Genomic DNA, 10,741 nt, shown 5'->3' on the forward strand with positions numbered 1-10,741 from the left:
GGTCCCATTATCTTAAAAAGAAGGGAAAAGATACATGTGTTTATCTCTACATGTTAGTAATGAAGAACTGTCCAGTTACATATATGACCAAGAAGGGGAAGTGCAAAAGGAGTGGATATTATTGTGTGATTTTAAACATCATACCTTTTGATCTGAGTAGACATTGTTCCAAAGATGATGTACAGATGACCAACATGTATACGGGAAGATGTCCAATATCACAAGCCTTTAGGGAAATCATCATCACTTCAACCCTGTTAGTATGGTTATTATCAAATAAATGAGATAATGAGTGTTGGTGAAGAGGTGAAGAAAAGGAGACCCTTGTTCACTGCTGGAGGGAATGTAAATTGGTGTGGCTACTACAGAAAATAGTACAGATGTTCATCAAAAAGTTAAAAACAGAAGTGCCATATAATCCAGAAATTCTATTTATGATTATTTATCTTATCTGAAGAAAATGAAAACACTACCTCAAAAAGATACATGCACTCTCATGTTCACTGCAGCATTATTTATAATAGCCAAGATATAGAAATAACCCAAGTACCCATGGGTGGATGAGTGGATAAAGAAACTGTGAAATTAGATTCAGATACAGACACAAACACATACATACAATGGTATATTATTTGGTATTAAAATAATACAATCTTTCCTTTTATGACAATTTGGATGAAAATGGAGGGCATTAGGCTACATGAAGTCAGACAATGACAAATGCCTTACAATCTCACTTATATGTTGAATCTTAAAACAACAAAAAACAAATTCACATACAGATTGGTGGGTCACCAGAGCTAGAGGCTGGGGAATGGCAAAATGAATAAAGGAGGTCAAAAGGTCAAACTATCAGTTATAAAATAAGTAAGTCATCAGGGGGTGCCTGGGTGGCTCAGTCAGTTAAACAACAGACTTGATTTCAGCTCAGGCCATGATCACAGGGTTCATGGGACTGAGCCCCTGCGGTGGGCTCTGCACTGATAGCATAGAGCCTGTTGAGACTCTCCGTCTCCTTATCTATCTGCCCCTCCTCTGCTAACATGCACACATCTATGCACACACTCTTCTCTAAACAAACAAATCTTAAAAAAATAAGTCGTTAAGATGTAATATATAGCATGGTGACTATAGTTCACACTGTATTGCATATTTGAAAGTTTTTAAGAGAGTGTATCTTAAAAGTTCTCATCATAAGAAAAAAGAACCTTGCAAATATATACGGCAATGGATGATGTTAACCAGATATGCTGAGGTATTCCATCTGTAATATGCATAATATATATATAAATATATATATAAATGTTATATATCAATTATACCTCAATAAAATGAGTGAATAATAAATAAATACAACTTTTTAAAAGAGGAATAAAGGAGATTGTGAATACAATACATCTTTCTGAGCAGAGCCGCTGAAAACTTTTTTTGGATTGTACCTTTGAAATTAAAGTATCTTTATTTGTTCTGTGACACAGTAAATAATCTTAAAGATATTCTCTTTTATTATTAGCTACTGAAAAGGAATTCTAAAGAAGAAAAGTAATCTCTAAAAGCACCAAGACTCCACATATAATGAGTTCTGTATACATTTCTTTGTATACATTTGAATTGCTAATGGATAACTAGAACAGAAAGAGAATATCCCATGTAACACAATTCTTTAAACTAAAATCTAGGTCAACTTTCTAGGTGGCTTCTTAAAAAGTGAAGTAATTTTAGTGCTTCATTTGGGCTATGAAAAAAAAAAAATCCATGAAGGAATGTACAGGTGGTGAATTAAGTCAACTTTCTTGAGTGGGATCTTCCAAAGTACAGGGACATTCACTTGGACACAGAAAAATCCGAAGTGACAAATTCAATTCAGCATTTGACATTCCCTTTAGGACATTTTGAACAGAAGTTTGAAAATGCATAGTATTTGAGAGCTGGTTAAGAATTCAGAAGAAAAAGTACAGGTAAGATTTCTATCATAGACTTTGGAAAAATAAATATAATGTAGGCTCAAAATTCAAAAGATAAAAATAAAGTATTAAAATCAGATGTATGTCAATATTTATATAAATTTGAATTGGGAAAAGTGTTTCTTGGCTTGGTACCAAAGTCAGAGATTAAAGAGGACAGGATAGTTTTTGTTTAAATGACATTTTAGGATGTGTACGTATAAACAATAAAAGACAAAATGTTAAAAAATTGTAATATGAATAAAAATCAACACGTACTTTTAATCTATAATGTGTTCTCACAAAACAATTAAAAAATGAGTACTCCAGTAGAAAGAAATACACTTGAGACGTCGGCAGGCAATTTACACACAAAGCAATGTAAATGGGTAATTTAATTAGGATATTAAAAAGATTCAACTGAATCAGTAAAAAAATGCAAGTTCAAAGAAGCGGTCCTTTTACATCAACAAAAGTCATGTGTGTGTGTGTGACAGAGAGAGACAGAGACACAGACAGAAAGGATGTAACATCTCAGAGAGCTACTCTCCTTAACACTGTCCTCTGAATAGGTGATTCCCATCAATTTCCCAGCATGTTTTCTCCCAGTAAATTAATGAATGAATCAATCTACCCATGTTCTTAATTTTCTTACTGGTTGCCCCCACCCATCCTATTACCTCTGTTGATAAACTTCTTGAAAAGTTTTCATCTGACTAGACATATTTCTTCCCTTGAATTCTGAGATACCACACATTCTCCTGGTTTCCTTCCCATAACTCTGGAAATGTTTTCTCTCTCCTTTGTTGGCTCATTACCTTTACTTAGCTGCTCAGTGTGGGAATTCCTCTAGACTCAGTCCTGAGTCCTTTGTCTTTTCTTCCTTTACATTTTCTCCTTAGGCCAACTCTGTTTCCTGATAACCGAATTGCAGATGAATCTTAAATAGACACGTTCAGTCTCTGCATATCCAGAACTGTGGACTGGCAGACCAAAAATAGTATGCTTTATATCTTTGTTTGGGCATCCCAAAGACATTTCAAGTTTGTTGGACCAAAGATAAATTAAGTGATCTTTCATCTTCTAATTTTATCTATGTCATTGTATAGCACCTCCAGCCACTCAGTTAAGAGAACCAGAAATTTAGGAATCCTCATTGGCCACTCTCTTTCTTGACCACCTGCATTCAATCCATCACAAAATCCTGTGACCGAAAAATGAAATATAAAGGCCTCTCTAATATGGCTTTTCTGTCTTCATCACCATTAACACAGTCCAACTACTATCAGCCTTCACTTAGAGTGTCACAATAGCCCCCTAACTGACTTCCACTGCTTTCATACATGTGCCATGCCAGTACTGAATGATGTAATCAAAACATGGATCCCATCAGGTCACCCTCCTCCCGTTCCCACCTCCCACTCCGGTGCCATCCATTGTTTTTAGAATAAATTACAATTTCCTAACATGTCCTCCAAAGTGTTAAGTGGTCTGGTTCCTATTAAGCCTTGTGCCAGACCATGTCTTCTGGAGGTTAGCTGTTTCCTAGTTATGATTTTCAAACCAGCAGCATCAGTGTCACCTGGAACTAGTTAGAAATGCAAATTATCAGCCCCCCACCCAGCCTACTGTAACAGAAACTTTGCAAGGGTTGGGGGAGGATGAACAGCATGTGTTTAACAAGCCCTCCCGGAAATTCTTATGCACAATAATTTGTCAACCACTGTGTCAGATCCTTGTATTCCATGAACAGTGGTGTTTTCTTTTCCATAACTGATCACAGTCCCTCCTATCTCAGGGCTTTTGCACATGCTGTTTCTTCCGCCTGACAGTTCTTTCTCTGCCCTTTTAGAATAGCTATTTTCTGTTTTGCTTTCTGATCATAGCACATTTATGCTGCTCACCAGGCAAACTCCACTTTTGTACTTTTCTCATAGCTTTTTCATAACACTCACCACAATTGTAATTTTAGATACATTTTTAGGTGACCATGTGAATATTTTCTGTCTCCTTCCAATAGAATATAATATAGTGATGGCTAGATAGTTTCTGTTACTAATTACCATTGTAATTAAAACATCTGATACACAGTTTGACACAAATTAAAACATCAATAATTATTTTAAATTAATGAATACTGATTTATGGATTGGCATGTCTGTGGACCTAAACATTCTTCTCTTGGTGACTGAATTAATATACTCTTTATATTTTATGTATTTAAATATTATTTACTTAAAGTGTACTTATTTTTGACAGAGAGAGAGAGAGCACGTGCACAAAAGGGGCAAAGAGAGGAAGAAAGAGAATCCCAAGCAGGCTCTGCATTGTCAGCTCAGAGCCCACTGTGGGGGCTCGAACTCACAAACCCTGAGATCATGACCTTAACTGAAATCAAGAGTTGGTAGCTTCACTGACTGGGCCATCCAGGCATCCTGCATTCATACTATCTTACATGAGGATAAAAAGGACTTATATTAAATACTCAAATATATTCAAGGGGGAAAGAAATAATACATTATGACTAAAAGCTAAATGCTCAAGACTCACTATGATGGTTCATTTCATATGCCAACTCGACTGGACACAGATATGGGATGCCCAGATCTTTGGGTTTGTCTGTGAGGATGTTTCCAGAGAGATAAGCATTTGGATTGGTGAGCTGAGTAAAGCTGATGGCTTTCTCCAGTGTGAGTGAGGACCACACAATCTACTGAGGACTGGAGTGGAAGGAACAGGAAGGCCAGAAAGGCTGAATTCACTCTGACTCCCAAAGATGGAATATCCCTCTGCCCTTCATACTCTCGGTTCTCAGTATTTCAACTGCACCACCCACCAACTTTCCTGGGCCTTGTGCTTAAAGTTTCTCATCCTCCATAATCATGAGACAATCCTCACAATAAATTTCATAAATATAGATCTAGATCTATAGTGTCTTTGGAAATCCCTGATTAATATGATCATCCCATGTTACTGAATTTGACTTGCATGAAATGATTAATGATTATCAAGTACTTATTTTTCAGCTGAAGCTGTTGCCTTTATTGTCTTCCCCGTGAAATTAAAATTTAAATGATTTAATTCTGTGTACAACTTAATTGATGTGGTTACATATACACATAGGAATATGATAAAGGATATAGAATCAGGATTATAATTATGTATGTGAGATTATACAGAAATGTATATGCGCGTGCACACACACACACACACACACACACACACACACACACACACAATTAAGAACTCAGGTTCTTACAAGAGCACCAAGAAAAAGGAACAAATTGTTACAGCATCTCAGAAGACCCCTTCATGATACTTGCAGTCAGTACCCACTGAAGATAATCACTTTCCTTTTTAACAGTTTATATTGGTTTTACCTATTTTTGTACACGATATATAAATGGAAATAAAAAACTATGTGCCCTTTCATGTCTAACTTGAACAGTACGTTTGTTAGATTCACTCATATTGTTGTATGTTATTCTAGGCCATTCAGAGTCAATCCCAAATAATAGTCCATTGAGTGAACACACAGGATTTCTCTATTCATACTACTATTGGGCATTATAGTAGTTTTAGGTTAGAACCTAACAAAATCAGTGCTTTCTTGAATATTCTACATGTACTTTGGTGAACATTTGCACCCATTTCTGTTGCGTGTATAGCTAGGGGAACAACCAGAGTCCTCAAATCTGCTAAGGCTTAGCAATGATAGACACCATCAAACAGGGTGGCCAAACAAAGGTCCTAGTTTACATTACATTCCCACAAGTAACTTGAGTCCTTTATGCCCCACATATTTGCTAACATTTATATTTTCCAATTTTTAAATCTGGCCACTTTTACAGTGAGTGGGAGCATAGCTTAATTAGTACCTCTCTGATGAATAATACAATCTGTATCTTTTCAACATTTAATAAGATTTTATTTTATTTTTATTTCTTTTTATTAGAAAATTAGAAATAGAATGAATGTGAGTGAGCAGCAGAGGGACAGAGAGAGAGGGAGAGAGGATCTCAAGCAGGCTCCACACTGAGCACATAGAACAACACAGAGCTCAATCATGGAATGGTAACCTGAGCTGAAATCAAGAGTCAGATGCTCAGCACAAAGAACCACAGCGGTGCCCTTAGTAGGGTTTTAAAAACAGAACCCAGCTCTCCAGGGTCCAATTTTACAAGTGAAAACAATGAATTTAACACAAATTCCTTACTTAAAATATCACTAACCTTTTAAATGTACATATAGAGAAAATATATATCTAATCTGAATATATGTCTGTACATGCATGTACACACACAAACACAGTTATAGCATTTTGGAAAAGAGATCTTAAAATAGTCTATTTTTTAAACAAAAACCTTTTATGGGTCACCATTTCATTATTTCCAATAGTGTCAGTTCAGTAAAATTATTTCTAACATTAAAATTCTCTATAACTTTGGCAATGGCACCATCAGAAAAGATAGCATCTATTCGCTTGAAAAATTCCCAATGAAAAGGGAAATCATTGCTGTCTTCTCTGCTATAATTCTAGGTAGTCTGAGGCAAATACCCCTTTTATTTAGTGCTGTTTTAGACACCTCATCTTTTATGGCCTCTAGGCAAACTCCAAGACTTCTTTTTTATTAGGCCACTGAAATTAAACTAATATTTTGGGTTGGAATAATTTTCAAAACTATAATAGGCACTAGTAAACCACAGAGTACTGATATTGAGGAAAACAAGGGCAAAGTGTTCAGGTGACACTCAGGATATTAAGCAGGGGCTTACATTCATCTGGACTGGTTCTTGATTGTCATTAAAATCCATGTTTGGGGAATTACTATATAGATGGGATAATTTTTCTAACCAATCTCTGAGAAAAATCAAGGCTTTCACATTCTCCTTATTAAAATGAAAGCTGAAAATCCTCTAGGGAAAATTCATTGTCTAAAAGAATTCAGTAATTGCAGTTGGGGGCCTTACTCCTATCTGGGAAAATGCAATAGCTTTCTTCTAGTTCTTCCTGATTCTGGTCAGTCACAGGCCACATTCACCCTGCTCTCACGTTTATATTTAAATGGGTGTGTGTGTGTGTGTATCATGGAATTTGTCATATTTTACTTGAGATCCATTCTCTAGAATCTTCAAGTTTCCTAAAAGCTCATCATCATTTGAACCATCTTTATACTGGTTCAGTAGATTCTACTACTCTACGAGAGTAGATGTCTACTCATCAACCGTTTAAGACGTTTCAAGACATCCTAGGCTTCTTATTCATTCTTAACATAAAGAGCTTCATAGTGATGGAATCAAAGTTTATGTACCGTTTTGTGACTTGTATCTTACACTCCATCTCATGGACCACGTCTGGGTCATTATTTCATTGGTTTTATTTGGACTTTGAGGTCATTTCTAGTTTTCAGAAAGTATTACTAATGCTAGTATAACATTCATATATGTATCTCTTGACATACACACATGAGTATCTCTAGGAGATATATATATATGTATGTGTATATATATATAGGTATGTTTATATGCACACACACATATAAGAAGAGAATTACTGAGCTAATGGTAACAGTGTCCACATTTAAAGGATAATGTCATTTTGTTTTCACAAGTGCTTCTACCAATTTGAAACAGGATCTGCTATGTATGAATGCATGGGTATGAGCATTCTAAAACAGGAGATGATTATAGGTCTTATTTTTGCAATTTCATGGGTATGAAATGGTATGTATTTGTGGTTTATATTTTCTTTTCCAGATTACTTCAAATATTGCTTCTACATTATGATTTCCCTTTCTGGCATCCCTTTATATGTCTGTTTATTATTGCCCTTAGACCTGGGCAAATAGGGTTTATACTCAAGGTCTCACACTTCAGGGGACTCTGTGCTTTGGAATGTCTCCCTTACAATTTTCTAAATCCTTCTCTGTTGCAGTGCCAACTAGCAGAGTGCCCTAAGCTTGGCTTTCATGGGCCTCAATCTTTGTTTCAATCCTCTAAGGCACTCCCTCATCTTTTTTTATACCACATATGAGCCTATCAGATCCTCTTAGAAGCATCAGAACTTCTGCTTATGGGATTGTTCTGGGGCTCTATGCTTGGACCTCAATTTCAAAAGGACAGCTTAGTGAATGAATTGTTGCTGCTGGATGGTGCAGAATTTCTTTTATGGGATGATCCTGTACCAGGCTTCCAGAATTGTACTGAAATGCAGTAAAACCTTGGATTGCAAGTAACTTGTTCTGTGAGTGTTCTGTAAGATGAGCAAACATTCCAATAAATTTTTAACTTGATAAACAAGCGATGTCTTGCAATTCAAAAAGTGTGTGAGCTTAATGCCACGTGATCACAACTCAGCCAATGGCTCTTCTCTCTCTCTCTCATTGAGCGATTGTGGGTGACAATCAAGCAATGCCACATTTCCGTGAAATCCTCAAAAAGGAGGCAAAAGGAAGTGTCACTGGATAGGTTCCTTGCATCAAATGAAAAAGATTCCATTGAGCCAATAGATAGCAGTGATTCCATTCGTGGTAGTGAATGTTGTCCTACACATTAGCCCTACTCTCTTGCCCCCCTCACACCAGCCATGGAGGTTTTCAAAGTAAGTACAGGTTAATTTGTTTATTTTTTCTTTATATCTCATATTTTATTATTTTGTATTTTATCGCATTTTGGTAATCACTCTTATATGAGTATTTTTGGGTTGTGGAATAAATCATCTGAATTTCCATTGTTTCTTATGGAGAAATTCTCTTTGATAATCAAGTGCTTTGGATTACAAGCATGTTTCTGGAACGAATTATGCTCACAAACCAAGGTTTTGCTGTATTTTATGTGACTGTTACTCATACTGGACATGGCACAAGTTTGGGGTTCTGAACTACCAATGGTCCGACGGCCATGTAAACAGATATGGATGTCAGCTTGCACCTATCCATGGTCCAACTAGGGTGCTATATTTGATCTACAGCACCTGGGGACAGAGGGAATGCAAGCAGACAGCTTTTAGCCTTTGAATTCCACACTCACAGAAATCACTTCCCTCCTCCACAGGTTCTGTGGCATGTTCCAGGCAGTCCTCTGGACATTGTTGTTCCTATCTTTTCTGAGGATTTTGAAGACCATTGTTTTACAATGGGTTCTGATTGCTGTTTTCTCTTGTCTCAGATAGCTGTTGTGATGTCGTGCTTTCTTTGGTCTTTGTTGAAGCCATGCTGGATGTGGGTTAGATGTTCCTGTGTGAATGAGGTGGATCTTCTTGCTTTGTGCACTAGCCCCATGTCTATCTTCCCCCACTGGGGTAGGATACAGAAGGCAGCAGTACAATCAGCATTGGAAGAGATCGCATTTAGGAAGTTCTTGATTATGGCCTAAATAAGTGTTTCAAGAAAAGATATGGCTATATGTGCTGATGTAGGTTGATGCTATAAAATTCTGAATGGTAAATTTAAAATCATCATAAAATAAGATTTTTAACATTTTCCTTCAGAGTCTGTGTAAGGCTTGCATTAGTGGTCATCATCAGGGAAGTACAATAACAAACTCTGAGTCATTGTAAAAGCATTTATGAAAGGGACGATGAGTACTATCATGAGTAACGGTGCAACCAGCATTCAATCAATGGTATCAAAGGGCTTTGGAGGCAAGGAAATCTGTATTGTTTCAATAGAGCCAGTTTCCAAAGGGCCAAAGCAAAAAGTCTGTGTGACGTTTTCTCACAGTAGGAAATATAAAGTTAGCCAGGAACCACACATTGGATAAAAACAAATATTGAGAGACTGTTCCCAGATATGAACAGGATGAGATGGTCCTGGATGCTGTAAAACAACTTCATGTACAACAACAGGATAATAAACAATTTCCCATTATTTTAAATATGTGTCATTCATTCACTATGGGATCATCAGTGTTTTATTAAAATGTTAATCCAACTGCTTACATAACATGGGCTTGTCACATATCCGAAGAAAATCCCTGTTTATGTTATGTATTTTTGCATCTTATCCTCTTTTTCACTTTATTTTTCTTATATGCTTCATGCAGTCACTTTCTTCAACTTAGCTTCCAGATATAGAATCCTCTTTTCAGAGTGTTGAACCTGATGTTAAAGTCTTCTTTTGATATCCTAAGCTGGGATACTGATATTCTAAGTTACCTCATTTTTCATTTAAAGCATATATATCTGTTGCTTTTAGTAATCTTCACGTCCTTCTTTATTGTGGAGTCTTTCTGAGATGGTCAACATTATCTTTTTTTTTTTCTCCTCAAGCACAGTAGGGATATTATTTTATGAATTACTGTGTATGTGATAACTCCTATATCTACACCTAAATTGGTGTGTTTGTGCTAATTTTAGTTCATGATATCTTTTGCTCACTTTTTAATGTACTTAGTTATTATTTTCTTATTTTGACAGAACATTTTATTTGAAACATTCTTCCCTGCATTTAATTAGGATAAAGAGTGGTAGATATAGATTTATTTCTGACAGGGGCACCAACATTTAGGGATTACGTTCTCCACTTTTAGGGCTGGAAGTTTATGAATTTAGTTTCCAGTCTCTGCTAGGACCTCTCTAGCACATACATATAAAACATAAAAAAATAAAAAATAAAAAAAAATATTCTTTCCCCCTTTTCCTCCCCCTTTAGTCCAACTTTTAGGGCTCTAAAGCAAAGCCCATGGAATTTTATCACAATCCACACTTTGGCTACCTGTGTATTCAAATTTCTCTATCACTGGGAATACATCAAAAGACTCAGGTGCTCAGATACTCAGTGATCTTTTCCAGACTGGCA

This window comes from Crocuta crocuta, unplaced genomic scaffold (assembly GCF_008692635.1).
Source record: "Crocuta crocuta isolate KB4526 unplaced genomic scaffold, BGI_CrCroc_1.0 scaffold32, whole genome shotgun sequence".
In the NCBI taxonomy this organism is placed as follows: Eukaryota; Metazoa; Chordata; class Mammalia; order Carnivora; family Hyaenidae; genus Crocuta; species Crocuta crocuta.